The sequence below is a fragment of the Ovis canadensis genome, chromosome 2, assembly GCF_042477335.2.
Source record: "Ovis canadensis isolate MfBH-ARS-UI-01 breed Bighorn chromosome 2, ARS-UI_OviCan_v2, whole genome shotgun sequence".
In the NCBI taxonomy this organism is placed as follows: Eukaryota; Metazoa; Chordata; class Mammalia; order Artiodactyla; family Bovidae; genus Ovis; species Ovis canadensis.
Window position 1 is genome coordinate 236,376,129 of NC_091246.1, and position 20,939 is coordinate 236,397,067.

At 39.2% G+C, this 20,939-nt stretch overlaps 1 long non-coding RNA gene across 2 annotated transcripts in view; it reads left to right on the forward strand.

Annotated features, from left to right (window-relative positions):
• LOC138434737 (uncharacterized) overlaps positions 1-20,939 on the forward strand; it is a 65,427-nt gene that overhangs the window by 16,067 nt on the left and 28,421 nt on the right. Inside the window, exons 3-4 of one of the 2 annotated variants that reach the window (XR_011254844.1) lie at positions 5,664-5,738; positions 7,788-7,837. This is a non-coding gene — a long non-coding RNA (uncharacterized lncRNA). Of the gene's footprint in view, positions 1-5,663; positions 5,739-7,787; positions 7,838-20,939 lie in introns of those variants that run through there. The other variant, XR_011254843.1, reaches the window with a different exon arrangement.

Sequence of the window (20,939 nt, forward strand, 5' to 3'; positions counted from 1 at the left end):
TATTGTCACCCTGCTTATTTAACTTATATGCAGAGTACATCATGAGAAATGCTGGACTGGAAGAAACACAAGCTGGAATCAAGATTGCCAGGAGAAATATCAATAACCTCAGATATGCAGATGACACCACCCTTATGGCAGAAAGTGAAGAGGAACTCAAAAGCCTCTTGATGAAAGTGAAAGGGGAGAGTGAAAAAGTTGGCTTAAAGCTCAACATTCAGAAAATGAGGATCATGGCATCCGGTCCCATCACTTCATGAGAAATAGATGGGGAAACAGTGGGAACAGTGTCAGACTTTATTTTTCTGGGCTCCAAAATCACTGCAGATGGTGACTGCAGCCATAAAATTAAAACACACTTACTCCCTGGAAGAAAAGTTATGACCAACCTAGATAGCATATTCAAAAGCAGAGACATTACTTTGCTGACTAAGGTCCATCTAGTCAAGGCTATGGTTTTTCCAGTAGTCATGATGGATGTGAGAGTTGGACTGTGAAGAAGGCTGAGCACTGAAGAATTGATGCTTTTGAACTGTGGTGTTGGAGAAGACTCTTGAGAGTCCCTTGGACTGCAAGGAGATCCAACCAGTTCGTTCTGAAGGAGATCAACCTTGGGATTTCTTTGGAAGGAATGATGCTAAAGCTGAAACTCCAGTACTTTGGCCACCTCATGTGAACAGTTGACTCATTGGAAAAGACTTTGATGCTGGGAGGGATTGGGGGCAGGAGAAGAAGGGGATGACTGAGGATGAGATGGCTGGATGGCATCACGGACTTGAGGGACGCAAGTCTGAGTGAACTCCGGGAGTTGGTGATGGACAGGGAGGCCTGGTGTGCTGCGATTCATGCGGTCACAAAGAGTCGGACACGACTGAGCGACTGAACTGAACTGAACCAGTTAATAGACATAAATTCTTAATTGTGAAAGACAAATTAGATCTAGAGATCTACTCTACAACATTGACCCTGTAGTTAACAATATTACACTGTACACCTAAAATTTTGTTAGGAAGGTAGATGGCATGTTAAGTGTTCTTACCAGGATAAAATAAAGCTAAAAAGAAAGGAAGGAAGAAAAATACTAGGACGAAAGGTATAAACTGCAAGGTATAAACTGGGTAAATCAAACTGTAAAGTCACCCAACCATTGAACACCAGTAAATTAATACTGTAGCACAATCTTGTGAAATATCAGTATCTGTTTCAGGCTCCCTGTGTTATAGGTTGGTCTCTTCTCTCCACCACTCCTGTCTCCCTTCCCACCTCCACCCTAATTCTGGTAGAAAAGCTATATGGGCATAGATTGTTATGGAGACAGCTCAAATCTAAGAATAAAAGACTACTATTTAATGAGACATAATCAGCAGTGTGAAATCAGCAAAAATGAGTTGCCTCTCATCCCAAGAAAAGTTGTTCAAAGAAGAGTCTGTGTGAAGGAGAGGGAAAGCTGTGTGCCTGCCCTCCCCAACTTAGTGATGATGAGGTCTAGGGAGGAACTGGGAGGCTTTCCCTTAACTTTGGGGGAGGATGCTCAACGTGACGCTCACATTGCTTCACGTCTAGGGCCTGCAGAGTAGTGAGACATGCAGAGACGATCTAGTCAGTGTTATTTGGGTCTAGGGGAGAATAGCAGAGCAGCAGAAGCGTAGCATGGCTAAGTGGGAGACGGCCAAGTCAGGCTCCACTTTCCAGGAAGCTAGGTCTGTCAACGTTCCCATGGCTTTCAGATCTTTTCACAGGTGAAGGGGGTGCCTCTGAAGTAGGCTAAAATCCTGAACTAGCCCACAGCGCTTCAGGAAGCCATGGGAAGGACCCTGCTGGTGACAAGAAGCAGAAGCAGCTCTTCGTCTGCGGTAGCATCCACCCAGACAGGTGTCTGGCTGAGTGACCCATCGTTTAAAGTCAGATGTTTTCTGGGCCATGAGAGAGAGACTACAGTGGGTGCAGGCATCTGGATAACAAGCCCAGGTCTCAGAGAGCTGGGAACTGAACAGCGGAAGGAAGTAGACTCAGAAACCTATGTACTTGAGGTGGAACTTTTATCCGAGGCTATGGTCTGATACTTTGCCATTGCTGAGCTCAAACAGGTACTTCTAAAGGAATTGAGATCTGTGAGCAAAACTGAACATTTATTATGCTGCCCTTCAGCCCTGTGAGAGTGTTGTGTCCTGTGACTTTTTCTCCCTTCCCATTTGGCCCTTTGAATTGTTGCTTCGAACTGGAGTCATCAGCTCACTTCCTGAAGATAGGGCGATACTTTACATCTTTTTCACCTCTTGTCCTTACTGCAATGCTTACCTAGAGTTTGTTCTCCAGACATCTACTAAATGCATGTGAGAAAGACAGTAGAACAGAGTCTAGGTGCATTCATGTCTCCACAAATGACCCGATATCTTTCCTTTTTATGGCTGAGTAATATCCCATTGTACACATGTGCCAGGTCTTGTTTATCCATTCATCTGCTATGTGTAAAACAGCTAGTGGAAGTCTGTTATACAGTGTGGGTAGCTCAGTTCAGTGCTTTGTGATGACCTAGATGGATGGGATGGGGGTGGGGTGGAATTGGGGTGAGGGGGGTATATGTGTACATACAGCTAACTCAATGTGTTGTATAGCCAGAAACTAACACAACACTGTGAAGCACCTATATCCCAATTTTAGTAAAAAAGACGACTAGGTAACAAGAAAAGAAAGTCTTCTCCAAGTACAAGTTTGTACAAAAGCTGGTTCAAAAGCTCAGTCTTATGTCTCCATTCACTGACAGGACTGACTTTGCCAGCTGAGCTGACTAGAGAAGATTTTGTCTTTCTTCCTCAGTATACTATTTATATACTCAGAAAGCTGCCCCTTATAGAAACCAAAAAACTTTTTTTCTTCTCAGTTAAAGAATTGTTCTTCAGTGGAGGATATGAATAAATTTATTCCCCCTGCTAGGACCTCTAAAAATCATTAGATTTTTTAAACAAGTATAATTGGAATTTAGAGTTAGTCAGAATTTGGTTAAATCAACACCTTGTTGGTTGCTGCAAATTTTAATTTTAGGAAATACCAAAAGGGTTAGTTAGTTATGATGTGTATAAATGAATGCTTTCTCTGTAATCTGTTGAAACAAAAACATTTCCTCATGATTCACCAGTCAGATGAGACTTGCTGCAAGCCAAATAGTGTTTTGGTCTCAATAAGAAATAATTATAATTTAGTAAAAACATCAGATAATTTAAACAAGCTGAGCACCACCGGCAAACACATGAGACCTCACTACACAGTTCTTTTTTCCAAAATATCAGATTGAGAAAATGATAAATATGAAGCATAGAATACAAAATACTTTATCGTGTAGCTTGCAGATGTGTATCACCCAACCCTCATTTACAAACAGCCCGCAGAAAACACTTTCAGTGTCCTGCATTACTAAGAAAGCTTTCAAAAAATACTTTTAGAATACATTAGAAACAAAGGAATTCCAAACAGAGTCCAAATATCAATAGATTCCAGCTGCTTTCATGTTGATGGCTAATATATCAGGGATAGTAAGTTCCGGCAGTTACAGCAGGATTTTAAATTCTAATATCTGACTTGGGTTCTATCCCAGGTCTTTCCTGTGACCTAGAGTGTCATGTGGGACAAGTTATTCACCTCTCATGAGTTTCCTTATTATTTAAGAATTTCTCATGTTTACTAGTATTTTGACAATGTTAGAACTGCAAGGAAGTCTTCCACAGTCCTGGAGATGAGCCCTTCTCCTGTCTTATAAGTTGGCTCCTTCATATACAAATTTTATTGGACATCATGTTTAATGAATCTTGGACTCAGAACAGGAAAAGGTTTGGAGGCAAGGGAGTTCAGGACAAACACGTCATAGATCGTTTAGAATTCTCATACTCAAAACAAGAAGCAAACTAAGAGTAAATATTCTAGAGGCAGAGAGCTAAAGAGGAAACCAGATGTCCTAATTCTTTTCAATATAGCTTTATACCTTTTTGAATTAGCGGAGGGTATACACAACTTAACATTGAAACAGGGATAGAAGCTTGGAGTCAACTGGTCAACTCAATCATGGCGAAACAAAACCTGTATTTACTATTTGCTAGTTCTAGAATCTTAGTCATTTAAGCTCACTAAGCATCAGTCATCTTTCTTCATAAAGTAGTTATGACAGTTCTTAATTCACACAGATATTGTGAATAAGTCAATGTATATGAAGAGATTGGCTTAGGATTGATACATGAGAAGACATAATTCACTCCTTGCATCAGAGTATTAGTTATTCCCCCTCTCTCCCTCCCCACTCACTCCAACCCATCATTTCTTCCCACCTCTAAGCACTTTTCCCTATTTTTACCAAAATCCTATTGTCAATAAGGATCCAAATCACTGTGTTAATATCATTAAGCTCATACTTCATATCTAATCAATATCTAAGTTCTGCAAAATTGTTTTTCTTGACTTTCCTCCACTCCGTCCTCATGAGTTTAATAGAGGTGTTCATTTCATGACAGCAGCTGTGTACAGAGGAAACAAGGTCAAGAATTTAGATGTGTAAGTCCGAAAAGATTATGAAACTGGTGTTGAAATCAGGAGTCAGAGTAGACCCCCAAAGCTGACAACACAGACAGAATGATGAACTCAAGAACCGCAGGACAGGAGGATTAATGAGAAGGGCACCTGGGTGAATCCTAGAGAAAAAGAGCTCATTGCAAGTGTGGATGACCTCCACTTAAAGTGCCAATACCAAAGCAGAGCAAACGGAAAGATCTTTGAAGGTTAGAATTCTGTGTATTTTATTCACCACATACATAATATGTATTTATGAAAGTGAATGGAACTGACCCTAAGAACTGTTCAACATACTGAATTCAGGAGAACTATGGCTTCTAAACTCTGTTTCCTATTTTCCTCCTCCTTCAATAACTCATTCAATAAATACTCATTATGATATGCCAGCATATCATTTAGAGGACTGAAAATGATGAAAAAGGAACATGAGGCAACAGAGATCTCTTTCTTCCTAACCTCATTTTTAATGCATTTATTATATTTTTGTTCCTAACCTTTTCATGCATGCCTTAAAGTCAGAAAAGATGATCTTGTGGTTGCTTGTGGGCATGTCCTCTGACTTATTAAGAGAGATAGGATTCCAGCTTGTGGGGTACGGTGAGAACCACAGGATCTAGGGGTGGGAAAGCTTCTGCCAAGGGATAGGATCCTAGGATAAATCCAGCCTAAGCCTTACCATTTCAGAGGTGTAGCTTCCTGGGGCCCCTATTGATCTGGTGAAATATCTCAAGAATTGCCAAGCTTTCTGGGGACAAACAAGTGGGGGAAAATTGCATGCAGAGTATTCTTCCAGAAGTTAGTGTGTCCCTAAGTAGTTTTATATTGGCTTAGGGATTCAGTATTCTTGGGCTTCCCTGGTGGCTCAGATGGTAGAGAATCTGCCTGCAATGTGGGAGACCTGGGTTTGATCCCTGGGTAGGGAAGATCCCCTGGAGAAGGGAAAGGCTACACACTCCCAGTATTCTGGCCTGGAGAATTCCATGGACAGAGGAGCCTCGCAGTCCAGGGGGTTGCAAAGAGTCAGACACGACTGAGTGACTTTCACTTTCACTTTCAAGTAGTTTATTTCCTAGACTTTTTAAAAAATTTTATTTCTTTATTTTTAGCTTCATCTGTGCTGGGTCTTCGTTGCTGCATCGGCTTTTGTGTGGTTGCGGTATGCGGGGTCTACTCTAGTTGCGGTGAGTGGGCCTCTCATTGCTGTGGCTTTCCTTGTTGTGGAGTACAGGCTCAGTGGTTGTGGCACATGGGTTTAGCTACTCTGGGGCATGTGGGATCTTCCTGGATCAGATATTGAACCAGTGTCTCTTGCATGGGCAGGCACATTTTTTACCACTCAGGCACCAGGAAAGCCTGGGGTTGCAAAGAGTAGGATGTGACTGAAGCGACTTAGCACGCACGCACCTCAGTGAACAATAAAAAAGTTGAAAGTGAAGTCACTCAGTCATGTCCGACTCTTTGCAACCCCATGGACTGTAGCCTACCAGGCTCCTCCGTCCATGGGGTTTTCCAGGCAAAAGTACTGGAGTGGGTTGCCATTCCTTCTCCAGAGGATATTCTTGACCCAGGGATAAAACCCGGTCTCCTGCATTTCAGGCAAATGCTTTATGTCTGAGCCACCAGGGAATACCATCTCAATGTCTTCTGTTTAATTAGTCTAAAGCAGGCTTTTGTAACTCTACCTTCCCCACCGCCCCCCTTCCCCTTCCAGATGATGTCTGGCAGTGTGTGGGAAGTCTAGTTAAGAGTCCTGGTGGCAGTGAGCGAAGGGTGGAAACAAACCCTGCTCCCAGTGGTCTTCTCTGGATCCTCTGTGGTGAGCGCTATGCAGCAATTAATCTAGTTTGCTCTCTGGAGTGATGAGTAATGGAAGGGAACTGGTCAGGCCTGGATTTTTAGATTTTGGAGGGAGGTGGATTCTGTGGTCCTGGCCAATTGACTATCCACTTGCAAGTTCTCACACATGGAACTTTCTTTGTCCTCAACTCAGACTCCTATGGTTCTGCCATCTCCCTTAACTCTCTGCACCTTCTCACCAGGCAGTCAGTAAATGTTAAATTCCATGATTTTCCAGAAGCCTTATCTCAGGCTCATAGGCAGCCACTACCTGCCACCAACACCGAATTAAGGTTTCCCATGTCAGGCTACACATGGCCGCCAAGGGAGGGGATATTCTAGAGAACATTACTTTATTGTGTTATGATTTGACTTTTCTGCCCTATCTCTGTCCCTCTTCTTACATGATCCACAAGAGAAAGGGTGAGATTTTCCTGTTGTCTGAAAGGAGTTTTCTACAATCTTAATTCCTGACAAAGTGCAGAGAGAGAAAACAACATACCACCAGGAAAAATAAATTAGGAAGTACTGAACATGCAAAATTGAAATCACAGCACAGCACACACTGTCTCTAACACTCACTTGGCATCTATTGTAATAGATTGCTCTTTTTGGAAGACACTGAGCGTATGAATTTATTAGATGGGAATTGTCAGATGATTCTATTATTCAGGATTCAAGATAAGGAGTCTTTGAGGCTTCATTTGGTTATTTTCTTTAACTTGATCAGTAGAATTCATATCAGCAATGTTAATACTACATGAAAAAAACAAAACACAGAACTTATCATGATGGTTAGACAGGATCCTTAATTTAAAACGTACACTTGGATAGCTTAAATTAGAGTAACATGGGAGCAATAAAAGAGTAAATATTTCCTGACCAAAAATAAAATGTAAAATTTTCAAACAATGTCCCTGAGACAGTTATCTAGTCTAAGCTGAGATGGGAATGGCCAAAAGGGAGATATGGGTAGAACTGAAGGAATTGTGCTCTTATACAAGATTTGTGATGGAAAATACAAAGGACCCAATTACTATGATTTAAGGATATTGTTACAAATAGGCACAGACTAGGCATAAAAGTGTTGGCGGTGATGTATAGTATCTGACCAACACAAATGAGATGCATTAAAAAATGAAAAGTTACCCAGGAAGTTTTCCACAGCTGCAGGCCAATATAAATTTTTAACTCTGCTAAATTCTCTTCTGAAAACAAAACATTGAAAACAATCCCTCAATAAACTCCATAAGTTTGGGTTAGTTGTTAATTTCAAATCTTTTTTTTTTTTTTTTGCTCTAAATAGACATCTTCCTCTTTGCCCTCATTCCTGTTTTAAGTCTAATAGCTCAATATGTCATGAACCTCTCAAAAGCCTCTGCCTTCTCTTGCAGGAAGTCTCCATATTTGGCTCCACTATCTATTGAGGAAGCACATGTAATAAGTTAATTTACTCTTTGAGGAAACATTGAATTATAACTATTGTAAATACAGCATTCAGCCACCCACCAGTCACAAGCAGAACTCTGTTATAAATGAAACTAATCTTTGGCTGTGCTTTCATCATGAAAATTCACAAAAGCATACTATGCAAAGTAAAGCAAGTATGCAAACCAATACATCAGTTTCTACAGAGAATGCTGGGAATTATCAGCATTATGTTGAATCAAATTGATCCTGTAACAATACTGATTCTTCCAAATCATTTCTTTAGGTCTTCTTTAAGTTTCTGTCAGTAATATTTTGCAGTTTCCAGGGTAAAGATGTAACAATTTTCTCTATATTTTCCTGAGGATTTGATGTTTTTTCATGTTACAGTTAGTGGTTTTATTTTTAAACATTCTTTCCCCAGTTATATATTGATAGTATATAAAAATGCATGTTTTCTATTGGTCTTGTAGCCTACAGCCTTGTGAAATTTACTTCTGATAGTAGCTTGTTTGAAGAGTATTTTGGATTTTTTAAATATATAATTATGTGGTGTGCAAATAAATTCAGTTAACTTCATCTTTTATTCATTTCTATATTTATTACTTCTCTTACTTTCTTTTTTATTGAAGTATAGTTGGTATATAATGTTATGTTGGTTTCTAGGGTATAGAAAAGCAATATTATATATTATTATATAATTAATTATATTAATTCATAATATAATATTAATGTTATATTATTTTTGTTATTAACATATATATATAATCCCTTAAATATTGTTAAATTGAATCTAGAAACATATAAATGGAATAAACTTCACTTGGTCATAATATATATATATTATATACATGTAGTAATATGTACAGTATGTTATTTTAGGAAGATACCCTGGAGAAGCAATTGGCAACCCACTCCAAGGGATCCTCCCAATCTAGGGATTGAACACAGATCTCTTGCATTGCAGGCAGATTTTTTACCATCTGAGCCCCTTGGGAAGTCCAAGAATACTGGAGCGGGTAGCCTATCCCTTCTCCAGGTCATATGTCCAATTTAGCAATATTTTAAAGGGATTTTTTATATCTAAAATCATAAGGTTGTTAGCCTGCAATGTTTGTTTTCTTGTAACATTTTACTCAGTTTTTAGCATCAGAGTTATGCTAGCCTCATAGCTGAAAAGACTTTCCCTTCTGTCTCTGAAAATGTTTACTAGTGATATATTTTTTTCTTTAACAAAGTCACTTGGACCTGGAGCTTTCTTCAATGAATTATTTGGTTTTTTTTTTAAACCAATATTTTGTTTTTTCATGTATTATCTACAACATATGAAAAAAGTGAAAAAAAGTGGAAGTGTTAGTCGCTCAGTGGTGTCTGACTTTTTGTAATCCCCATGGACTGTAGCCTGCCAGGCTCCTCTTTCCATGGGATTCTCCAGGCAAAGAATACTGGAATAGGTAGCCATTCCCTTCTCCAGGGTATCCTCCCTACCCAGGAACTGAGCTGACTCTCTTGTATTGCAGGCATATTATCACTGAGCCACCAGTGATAATTTTTCCATTATATTATAAATTATATTATAAATTTATATTATAAATTATAAATTATATTATAATTTTTCCATTTCATTTTCTATTAGTTTTACAAAGTGAATACAATGAATTTGCTCATTTCATCTAATTGTTGAGTTTCTTAGGAAAAAATTGTTAACAATAGCTCCTAGTTTTCTTTTATGGAGAAGGAAATGGCAACCCACTCAAGTGTTCTTGCCTGGAGAATCCCAGGGAGGGGGGAGCCTGGTGGGCTGCCGTCTATGGGGTCGCACAGAGTTGGACACGACTGAAGTGACTTAGCAGCAGCGGAAGTTTCCTTTTAAATATGTACAATCTATAGTGAGGTCCAAGGAGATACAACCAGTCCATTCTAAAGGAGATCAGTCCTGGGTGTTCACTGGAAGGACTGATGCTAAAGCTGAAACTCCAATACTTTGGCCGCCTGATGCGAAGAGTTAACTCATTGGAAAAGACTCTGATGCTGGGAGGGACTGGAGGCAGGAGGAGAAGGGGACGACAGAGGATGAGATGGCTGGATGGCATCACTGACTCAATGTACATGAGTTTAAGTGAACTCTGGGAGTTGATGATGGACAGGGAGGCTTGGTGTGCTGCAGTTCACGGGGTCGCAAAGAGTCGGACACGACTGAGCAACTGAACTGAACTGAACTGATAGTTAGGTCCATCTTTCAATATAGACAAATAAATATTTACATTGTCACTCCCTCTTCCTTGATCACTCATGCTGTATCATTAATATTTCCAAAGAATCAACTTTTGTTTTCATAGTTGTTTTTAATTTTATCAACTGTCATATTTATTTTAATTTAGTTGCTTTTTGTTCTTATTATTATTCCCTTTCTACTTATGGAACTTAATTGTCTCTTTTTATAGCTCCATGGTGTATGTAGAAAATCAGATCACTGATTTTAGATTTATACACCTTACCATATAAGCACTAAAAACCATAAACTTCCCACTAAATATTGATCTACCTGTATCCAGCAAATTTTTACATGTGTTTTCATTATCATCCATTTAAATTTTTTTTAAGTTTCTCTTGGAATTTCTTCTTTGACCTGTGTGCTATTTATAAGTGTGTTTTTAAATTTCCAAATACTTGGAAATTTTTTAGTTATCTTTCAGATTCTAGTTTCATTGGTCTTAGAATATATATCAACATTTTTTCAATTCTTTGAAATTTGAAGCCTGTTTTATGAGCCAGCTGATATGCAGATGACACCACCCTTATGGCAGGAAGTGAAGAGGAACTAAAAAGCCTCTTGATGAAAGTGAAAGAGGAGAGTGAAAAAGTTGGCTTAAAGCTCAACATTCAGAAAACGAAGATCATGGCATCCGGTCCTATCACTTCATGGCAAAGAGATGGGGAAACAGTGGAAACAGTGTCAGACTTTATTTTTGGGGGCTCCAAAATCACTGAAGATGGTGACTGCAGCCATGAAATTAAAAGACACTTACTCCTTGGAAGAAAAATTACGGCCAATCTAGATAGCATATTCAAAAGCAGAGACATTACTTTGCCAACTAAGGTCCATCTAGTCAAGGCTAAGGTTTTCCCAGTAGTCATGTATGAATGTTAGAGTTGGACTGTGAAGAAGGCTGAGCGCCGAAGAATTGATGCTTTTGAACTGTGGTGTTGGAGAAGACTCTTGAGAGTCCCTTGGACTGCAAGGAGATCCAACCAGTCCATTCTGAAGGAGATCAGCCCTGGGATTTCTTTGGAAGGAATGATGCTAAAGCTGAAGCTCCAGTACTTTGGCCACCTCATGTGAAGAGTTGACTCATTGGAAAAGACTCTGATGCTGGGAGGGACTGGGGGCAGGAGGAGAAGGGGACGACCGAGGATGAGATGGCTGGATGGCATCACTGACTGGATGAACGTGAGTGTGAGTCTGAGTGAACTCCGGGAGTTGGCGATGGACAGGGAGGCCTGGCGTGCTGCGATTCATGGGGTCGCAAAGAGTCGGACACGACTGAGCGACTGAACTGACTGAACTGAAGTTGACTTTGGTGACTGTTCAGTCTTAGAATAGATATCAACATTTTTTCAATTCTTTGAAATTTGAAGCCTGGTTTATGAGCCAGCTTAAGTTAACTTTGGTGACTATTCCTTGAGCAAGTGAAAAGACTGTATACTGGATATAAAGCGTTCTCTTCATGGCAGTTAGATCAATTCAGTCAAAAATTTTGTTCAGATTCTTAAGGACATTTACCTATCAGTTACAGAGATATGAGTTTTTCAAGTAGAATTTTCACATATCTCCTTTAGTTCTGTCAATTACTGATTCATTTTTAATACATATGTGTTATTCAATACATCTATATTTAGAATTTTTATATTTTCTTATATTTTCTTGTTGAAATTCCCTTTTATCACTATGTGTAACCTTTTTATGATAGTATTGCTTATCTTTAAGTCTATTTGCCTGATATTAAAATAGTTTCACCAGCTTTCTTATAATTTGTGTTTCCACGATGTATAGCCTTCTTTCATAATTTTACATTCAATGTATATGTCTTTACATTGAAAATGTCTCTGCTTTAAAGAGCATATGTTTGGGTATTTTCTAATCTACCTCTTAAATCTATGCCTTCAAACTGGAGTGCTTATTTTATTTACATTTAATGTGTTTACTAGAAGAGCTGAGTTACAATTTACCACCTTACTAATTTGGTCAATGATTGCTGAGAAAGGCTTCCTCAGCAATCAATGCAAAGAAATAGAGGAAAATGATAGAATGGAAAAGTCTAGAGATATCTTCAAGAAAATTGGAGATACTAAGGGAACACTTCATGCAGTGATGGGCATAATAAAGGATAGAAATTATATGGACCTAACAGAAGCAGAAGATATTAAGAAGAGGTGGCAAGAATACACAGAAGAATTATACAAAAAAAGATCTTTATGAACCAGATAATAATGATGGTGTGATCACCAACCAGGAACCAGACATTCTGGGATCTTAAGTCAAGGGGGCCTTAGGAAGCATCACTACGAATAAAGCTAGTGGAGGCGATAGAATTCCAGTCGAGGTATTTCAAATCCTAACAGATGATGCTGTGAAAGTGCTTCACTCAATACGCCAGCAAATTTGGAAAACTCAGCAAGTAGCCACAAGACTGGAAAAGGTCAGTTTTCATTCCAATCCCAAAGATAGGCAATGCCAAAGAATGTTCAACTAGTGCGAAGTCACTTCAGTCGTGTCTGACTCTGTGCAACCCCATAGATGGCAGCCCACCAGGCTCCCCCATGCCTGTGATTCTCCAGGCAAGAACACTGGAGTGGGTTGCCATTTCCTTCTCCGATACATGAAAGTGAAAAGTGAAAGTGAAGTCGCTCAGTCCAACTCTTACCCACCCCATGACTGCCTACCAGGCTCCTCTGCCCGTGAGATTTTCCAGGAAAGAGTACTGGAGTGGAGTGCCATTGCCTTCTCTGAAGAATGTTCAAACTACCGCACAATTGCACTCATCACACGCTAGCAAAGTAATGCTCAAAACTCTCCAAATCTTCAACAGTGTGTGAACTGTGAACTTCCACGTGTTCAAGCTGGTTTTAGAAAAGGTAGAGGAACCAGAGATCGAATTGTCAACATCTGCTGGGTCATCAAAAAAACAAGAGAGTTTCAGAAAAAACATCTATTTCTGCTTTATTGACTATGCCAACGCCTTTGACTGTGTGGACCACAATAAACTCTAGAAATTTTTTAAAGAAATGAGAATACCAGACCACCTAACCTGCCTCTTGAGAAATCTGTATGCAGGTCAGGAAGCAACCATTAGAACTGAACATGGAACAACAGACTGGTTCCAGATTGGACTTCAAGGCTGTATATTGTCACCCTGCTTATTTAACTTATACACAGAGTACATCATGGGAAACACTGGGCTGGATGAAGTACAAGCTGGAATCAAGATTGCTGGGAGAAATATCAATAACGCCAGATATGCAGATGGCACCACCCCTTATGACAGAAAGTGAGAACTATTAAAGAGCCTCCTGATGAAAATTAAAGAGGAGAGAGTGAAAAAGTTGGCTTAAACTCAACATTCAGAAAATGAAGATCATGGCAACTGGTCCCATCATTTCATGGCAACTAGATGGGGAAACAGTGACAGACTTTATTTTTAGGGGCTCCAAAATCACTGCAGATGGTGACTGCAGCCATGAAATTAAAAGATGCTTGCTCCTTGGAAGAAAAGTTATGACCAACCTAGGCAGTATATTGAAAAGCAGAGACATCACTTTGCCAACAAAGGTCCATCTAGTCAGAGCTACGGTTTTTCCTGTGGTCATGTATGGATGTGACAGTTGGACCATAAAGAAAACTGAGCACCAAAGAATTGCTGCTTTTGAAGTGTGGTGTTAGAGAAGACTTTTGAGAGTCCCTTGGACTGCAAAGAGATCAAACCAGTCCATCCTAATGGAAATCAGTCCTGAATATTCATTGGAAGGACTGATGCTGAAGCTGAAACTCCAATACTTTGGCCACCTGATGTGAAGAACTGACTCATTTGCAAAGACCCTTATGCTGGGAAGGATTGAAGGCAGGAGGAAAAGGGGATGACAGAGGATAAGATGGCTGGATGCCATCACTGACTCGATGGACGTGAGTTTGAGTGAACTCCGGGAGTTGGCAATGGACAGGGATGCCTGGCCAGCTGCAGTCCATGGGGTCGCAAAGAGTTGGACACGACTGAGCAACTGAACTGAACTGAATTATGTCATTACCTTTCACGTTTATTCTCTGTTCTTTTCTTCTTTCTTTCCTCTGTATTTTAGAATAATTCTGTATTTCTTCACTATTGGCCTTTTAGCTTTACCATTCTGTGATAATTCTAATGATTCTTCTGCAGATTGCAATGCACATTTTAGGTTATCACATTTTCTCTTGAGATTATAACAACTGTTTATATTTAAGAACTCAGAACATTCTGCTGTCACTGTCATATATTTTACTTCTGTATCTTTTTTAAACTCCACAGCATTTTATTATTTTGCCTTTAAACCATCAATGGTCTATTTTACAGTTTAACTACCAACGTCCACTATTTCTGGTGCACTTTGTTTCTTCCTGGAGATTCAGGTTTTCCTTTGGTATCATTTACCTTCACCCTGATTATCTTCCCTTGCTGCTGCTGCCGCTAAGTTGCTTCAGTCGTGTCTCACTCTGTGCGACCCCATAGATGGCAGCCCACCAGGCTCCTCCGTCCCTGGGATTCTCCAGGCAAGAACTGGAGTGGTTTGCCATTTCCTTCTCCAATGTGTGAAAGTGAAGTTGCTCAGTCGCGTCCGACTCTTAGCGACCCCACGGACTACAGCCCACCAGGCTCCTCTGTCCATGGGATTTTCCAGGCAAGATTACTGGAGTGGGGTGCCACTATCTTCCCTTAGCATTTCCTATAATACAGACATGTTGGCAATAAATTCTTTTAGATTGTTAGCCTGAAATCTTTCTCTTTTTCCTTCACTATGAACCCTTTTTTAGTTGTGAAATTAACAGTTCATGATTTTGTTTTTAATTTTGTACTGTCTTTTGCTTTCTGTTATTTCTGTTGAGAAACCAGCTGCCATTCTTATTGTTGTTCATCTGAACATGGTGTTACTTATTCTCGAAGATTTTAGATTTTTTTCTTTTTTTCCTTGGCTTTCAGCAATTTTGCTTTAATGTGTCTCTTTATATTTATCCTGACTTTCTATTGACCTATCTTGACTTCCTGGTCCTTTCCTCTGCTCTGAAAAGTCATATAAAATCTATCCAATGATTTCTTCATTTCATATTCTTTAATTTTCAGTTCTAGAATTTCTGCTTGGTTTAATACTAGATATTTGCTTCTGTGCTGAAATTCTCCTCCTTTTCATCCATCTTCTCCATCTTTCATCTACATGTTTTAACCACTTTGCAATAATTACTTAAAATTCGTTATCTGTTTATTAAAAATCAACGTAATCCATGAGTCAGGCTCTTGATATGGGTCACATTTCCCTGTTTATTTGTAAAACTCCTAACTTTTCTCATGTATGTCACATATTTTGTATAAAGAAACAGTATAGACTAAAGTATGTTTTTGTTTTTGTTTTCTGAGAGGCATTAATACTTTTCTCTGATGGGCAACAAGGGTAAAGGCTGATCATTTAGGTATAATTTGGGGCCAGAACTTTAATTATTTTCAATTTATATCTGGTTTCAAATGAGATTACAGTTATCCCTCAGCATATGCGAGGAGATTGCTTCCGCCATCCCTGTGTCTACCAAAATCCAGGAATGTTCAGACCCTTTATATAAAATTGCATAGCACGTTAAGCCCTCTGTATCCACAGGTTCCACATTCACAATAGGACGACAAACTGTATATAAATCTTTCTTTGCCTTTTAGCCCAACTCCTGGATTTTCCTTATTGCTTTCTGAAGGGCTCATTTCTTTAATCTTATTAGAACTTGAGCTAGGAGGAAATAGGTTAGTTTCAGTTCACCTCTAGATTAAATTTCAGTCTCATGTGTGATGCAGTATCTCCTTTTGCTCTCCTGATAATTTTCCACTGGGAAATCAACAAGATTCTCAGAGCATGAGAAATTTAAGAATTTATTTTGGCACTTGAGCTTCTCCAGGCTTCTATTGCACCAGGTCATGTTGTCAATCAAACTTTAACTCATTTCTCTTTGCCCAGAAAAGTCTCTCTGCTTAGGTATCTTCCTAGCTTCTGCCAGCACCAAGACTAGGCAACGGTGCCATGTACAAAGGTGGCCACCATTCTTTACTCTTTTCAGAAAGGCTTTTCTTTACCTGGAATTTAGTTCATTTAGACTTCTAGTTATCCATTGTACCTTGGTGGCTTTTCAAAACTATATAATTTTTTGTTTATCTAGTGTTTTCTTACTATTGTAATGGAAGTGATATTCATTCCGTCTTAAATGGAAGTGGAATCCACTGTTGTTTTTATTATTGAAAGAGATAATATCTACTTATTGGAAGACATAACTTCTGTGAAGGAGCTATAAAACATAAAGGGCATGAGGCTGCCAATGAGGGAATAGAGAGAGAAATATACATGTTATCTTTAAGGAGTGTCTGTATGAGTGCAATGAAAAATCATCAGTGTTAACAAAATAATGGAATGGATTAGGGAAAAAAATTCAGCATAAGCTGAATTTTATGCTGTCAGTTAAAAACTGACAAACTTGTTAGGAGAGTATTTTCACTATAAAAGAATAGGTAAGAGAATTGATACCTGATAATTAATAGGGAAGCATAGAGAATCTTCAGAAATATTTTCACCAACTAAACTTTGAGGAGTTGCCAATGTTTTGTCCCAAAGTTTCAAAATTAGCTTGCTCCAGTGTCTTTTGTTTGTCTTGAAAAATGAGCATTCCAACAACTACAGGCTAAATTGTGTTCTCCAAAATTCATATTCTGATATCTCAACCTCTGATACTACAGATGGTGACTGTACTTGAAGATAGTCTTTAAAGAGATGAATAAGTTGAAATGAGGGATTTAGAGTGGGCCTTCCTCAATCTGACTGGTGTCTGTATAAGAAGAGGGCATTTAGAGAGATACCAGGAATGCACACAAACAGAAGGAAGAGCATATGAGGGCACTGTGAGAAGGGGGCCACCTGCTAGCCAACAGGGAGACCTCAGAAGAACATAAACCTGCTTACACCTCGCTCAGCTTTCTTCACAGTTCAACTCTCACATTCACACATGAGCACTGGAAAAACCGTAGCTCTGATTAGATGGATCTTTGTTGGCAAAGTAATGTCTCTGCTTTTTAATATGCTGTCTATGTTGGTCACATCTTTTCTTCCAAGGAGCAAGCATCTTTTAATTTCATGGCTGCAGTCACCACCTGCAGTGATTTTGGAGCCCCCAAAATAAAGTCTGTCACTGTTTCCATTGTTTCCCCATCTATTTGCCATGAAGTGATGGGACCAGAGGCCATGATCTTAGTTTTCTGAATGTTGGGTTTTAAGCCAACTTTTTTATTCTCCTCTTTCATTTTCATCAAGAGGCTCTGGTTCTTCGCTTTTGAACTGTGGTGCTGGAAAAGACTCTTGAGAGTCCCTTGGACTGCAAGGAGATCCAACCAGTCCATCCTAAAGGAAATCAGTCCTGAATATTCATTGGAAGGACTGATGCTGAAGCAGAAACTCCAATACTTTGGCCTCCTGATGCGTAGAACTGACTCATTTGAAAAGATGCTGATGCTGGCAAAGATTGAAGGCAGTAGGAGAAGGGGATAATAGAGGATGAGATGGCATCATCTCATCCAACCATTGGTTGGATGGCATCACCAGCTCTTTGGACGTGTGTTTCAGTAAGCTCTGGGAGTTTTTGATGGACAGGAAAGCCTGGCATGCTGAAGTCCATGGGGTCTCAAAGAGTTGGACACGACTGAGTGACTGAACTGAAAACACCTTGCTCGTGGACTTCCACCCTTCAGAACTGTTAGAAAATATATTTCTATTGTTCTAGCCACCCAGCCTATGGTATTTGTAATGGCAATCCTAGATAATTAATACACCAAAAAAAGAGTAAAAACCATCATAGCTCCTTTAATCTGAAACCATAGGAACTCCCTAATGAAAATTTCAAGGGTATTTAAATAAAGAAATGGTAAAATCTCTAATTATCCTTTAACTTAGTAGGGAGGCTAATTGCCACTTTTCTCCTGAGAACATGAAGTCTGCTGCTAATGGTGAAAAGAAAAAGAGAGTGAGTGTCAGCTTTGTCTCACACTTATCTGGCCCAGACAAGGTGGCCCCAAGGCTGAGAGAAGGATAGCCAATATCATCTTTTAATCACAGGGGGCATAATTTGTGCTGGCTTCAGAACCAAGAATGTAAAAACATAGCCTTCTTGCAAATGAAAATAGTAGTTACAAGCCAACTAGGATCAAATGTGGCTTTATGCTTTCTACCATTGTATGCACAAACTAAAAACAAAACATGTTTGTTCAGACAAGTGAAAACTGTCCCACAATATATAATCAACGCATTCAAGTAAAATTATACATTATCTAATATGTGACCAGTCCTATTTCATCATATCAGCTATAACCATGATTTCTTTTTAAAGTTTTCATTTTATCTATTTTAGAAACTACTTCCAAAACCTGAAGGAAAAGAAAGGTATTTAGATAAACCATACCCCCCCCCATAATTTTATCATTTCTCTTAAGTAAACCAAGAATTCAAAAAATACATATTTCAATTTTTGTAACCTAAATATAACTTTGATTTTAATTTTGGTTTACATATAAAGGATTTCCTTTCATACGGGAACTTGCATATCCTTTTTGTGTCTAGTATTTTTAGTATATATTGATATAACTTATAAAGTTCAATATAAATGAGATAGACATCCGTCTTTTGTATTTGTATCTTGCATTTTGAATGCATATTAAAAAGTAGGAACAATAATCTCCATTACATTACCTGTCACCCATATCAAATTCTCCATGGATATTAATATATTCAATTAAATTAATATTTTTAATTGGTTAATTCTACTGTTTTCAGTTTTAAGGGGAATGGATTCAGTTATATATCAAGGATTTCATTTCCCACTACTAGGCCTTAGTGGAATTTATACCACATAGTAAAATTCCATCATTTTTGTCTAGGACAGTTTGGAGGTATAGTGGAAATAGTGAAATGGAAACTCAACAAACCTGGGCTAGAATCACCTCTTTTTATTTTACCAACTTCAGTTCAGTTCAGTTCAGTTGCTCAGTCGTGTCTGACTCTTTGTGACCCCATGAATCTCAGCACGCCAGGCCTCCCTGTCCATCACCAACTCCCGGAGTTCACTCAGATTCACGTCCATCAAGTCAGTGATGCCATACAGCCATCTCATCCTCTGTCGTCCTCTTCTCCTCCTGCCCCCAATGCTTCCCAGTATCAAAGTCTTTTCCAGTAAGTCAACTCTTCGCATGAGGTGGCCAAAGTACTGGAGCTTCAGCTTTAGCATCATTCCTTCCAAAGAAATCCCAGGGCTGATCTTCAGAATGGACTGGTTGGATCTCCTTACAGTCCAAGGGACTCTCAAGAGTCTTCTCCAACACCACAGTTCAAAAGTATCAATTCTTCGGCACTCAGCCTTCTTCACAGTCCAACTCTCAGATCCATACATGACTACTGGAAAAACCATAGCCTTGACTAGACAGACCTTAGTTAGCAAAGTAATGTCTCTGCTTTTGAATATACTATCCAGGTTGGTCATAACTTTTCTTCCAAGGAGTGCCTTTTAATTTCATGGCTGCAGTCACCATCTGCAGTGAATTTGGAGCCCCCAAAAATAAAGTCTGACAGTGTTTCCACTGTTTCCCCATCTATTTCCCATGAATTGATGGGACTGGATGCCATGATCTTCATTTTCTGAATGTTGAGCTTTAAGCCAACTTTTTCACTCTCCTCTTTCACTTTCATCAAGAGGTTTTTTAGTTCCTCTTCACTTTCTGCCATAAGGGTGGTGTCATCTGCATATCTGAGATTACTGATACTTCTCCCGGCAATCTTGATTCCAGCTTGTGTTTCTTCCAGTCCAGCGTTTCTCATGATGTACTCTGCATAGAAGTTAAATAAGCAGGGTGACAATATACAGCCTTGATGTACTCCTTTTCCTATTTGAAACCAGTTTGTTGTTCCATGTCCAAATCTAACTGTTGCTTCCTGACCTGCATACAGATTTCTCAAGAGGCAGGTCAGGTGGTCTGGTATTCCTATCTCTTTCAGAATTTTCCACAGTTTATTGTGATCCACACAGTCAAAGGCTTTGGCATAGTCAATAAAGCAGAAGTAGATGTTTTTTTCTGGAACTCACTTGCTTTTTCCATGATCCAGCAGATGTTGGCAATTTGATCTCTGGTTCCTCTGCCTTTTCTAAAACCGGTTTGAACATCAGGAAGTTCACAGTTCACGTATTGCCAAAGCCTGGCTTGGAGAATTTTGAGCATTACTTTACTAGCATGTGAGATGAGTGCAATTGTGCGGTAGTTTGAGCATTCTTTGGCATTGCCTTTCTTTGGAATTGGAATGAAAACTGACCTTTTCCAGTCCTGTGGCCACTGCTGAGTTTTCCAAATTGGCTGGCATATTGAGTGCAGCACTTTCACAGCATCATCTTTCAGGAGTTGAAACAGCTCCACTGCAATTCCACCACCTCCACTAGCTTTGTTCATAGTGATGGTTTCTAAGGCCCACTTGACTTCACATTCCAAGATGTCTGGCTCTAGATTAGTGATCACATCATCATGATTATCTGGGTCATGAAGATCTCTTTTGTACAGTTCTTCTACGTATTATTGCCACCTCTTCGTAATATCTTCTGCTTCTGTTAGGTCCAGACCATTTCTGTCCTTTATTGAGTCCATCTTTGCATGAAATGTTCCCTTGGTATCTCTAATTTTCTTGAAGAGATCTCTAGTCTTTTCCATTCTGTTGTTTTCCTCTATTTCTTTGCTTTTATCACTGAAGAAGTCTTTCTTATCTCTTCTTGCTATTCTTTGGAACTCTGTATTCAGATGCGTATATCTTTCCTTTTC